A 1,318-nucleotide genomic window follows, 5' to 3' on the forward strand; every position below is an offset into this window, starting at 1 on the left:
AGTTTCATTTTCAACCACCTCATTCTTCATTGAAAGTTCACTTGATGCAGTGACCTCCTTATTTTGCTCTTCCACTTTCTCCTTCACATCCATCAATTGGCCTTCATTTTCCTTGCTCAGTGGTTCTACACTCCTCCTTGTTTGCTCTAAGGGGCCATTCATCTTCTTGAAGATGATTTCTTTCCAGGATTGGGGTTGTGTGTATCTTTCCACGAGTTTTTTATGTATTTCAATGGCTTGAAGGTAATCCTCATCAGGTGGTTCAAGAGATGAAGGTTGAGAGTAATAATAATCAAGTGATGAAGAACTTTCAAATAAGAAACTGGGATGTGAGGGTGGATGCTCTTCCATTCTTTGGTGATACTTCCATCCACCATGAGGATAATGATATGAATCATTTTGTGGTGGTGGTTGGTATCCCATATGATTTTCTTGCTCATCCTGTGTCTCTGAAGCAAATCTCCATGAATTGGAGTGCTCAGAATGTGTATTCTCTTGGTGATATTCCCAGCCACCATTAGAGATTGGTGATGGTGGGTAATATCCCATAAAATTTGTTTGATCATAAGATGAGTTGAACTCCATTTGAATTTTGTAAAACACAACACCACGGAAAATTGAAATTACTCATATCAGATATATCAGATATGAGTTTTGCTTAGTGAGGCAAAAACACAAACACCTTGGTTTCAACTTAGAACAGAGAACAAAAAACTGCGATAGAGGAGGCATTACAGTGTCGACACATTACTGATGACATGTGTGCCCATCAGCAGGCAGAGATAGCTATCCATACCATGACCTTTGACTATGAGGTGCTGCGTGATGGTGTTTTTGTGGAAAAATGAATTTTCAACACACAAATCCAACCGGCAAGTGTATCGGGTCGCATCAAGTAATAATAACTCACAAGAGTGAGGTCGATCCCACAGGGATTGATGGATCAAGCAACTTTAGTGGGTGATTAGTTTAGTCAAGCTAACATTGAAGTGAAGTTGAGTGAAATCGTAGCCAACAGAAAGTTAATTGATAAGAATTGTAAATGACAGAATGTAAATAGGCAGGAAGCTTAAAGAACAAGTAATGTAAATTGCAGAAACTTAAATGACAAGAAATGTAAATTGCTTGAATCTTAAATGGGTCAGGGATGTGGGATTGCAGAAATTAATCAAGGAAAAATAAATTGCAACAAGTAGAAGAGTAGAGGATTGATTCAATGGAACTAGATCTTAACAGAAAAGTAAAAAAATTAAATTGCATGAAAAGTAAAAGGGATTGGGTGCTGGGAATTAAAACTTCAATAAGAAATTGTAAAATG

Source organism: Arachis duranensis, chromosome 3 (genome assembly GCF_000817695.3).
Source record: "Arachis duranensis cultivar V14167 chromosome 3, aradu.V14167.gnm2.J7QH, whole genome shotgun sequence".
In the NCBI taxonomy this organism is placed as follows: Eukaryota; Viridiplantae; Streptophyta; class Magnoliopsida; order Fabales; family Fabaceae; genus Arachis; species Arachis duranensis.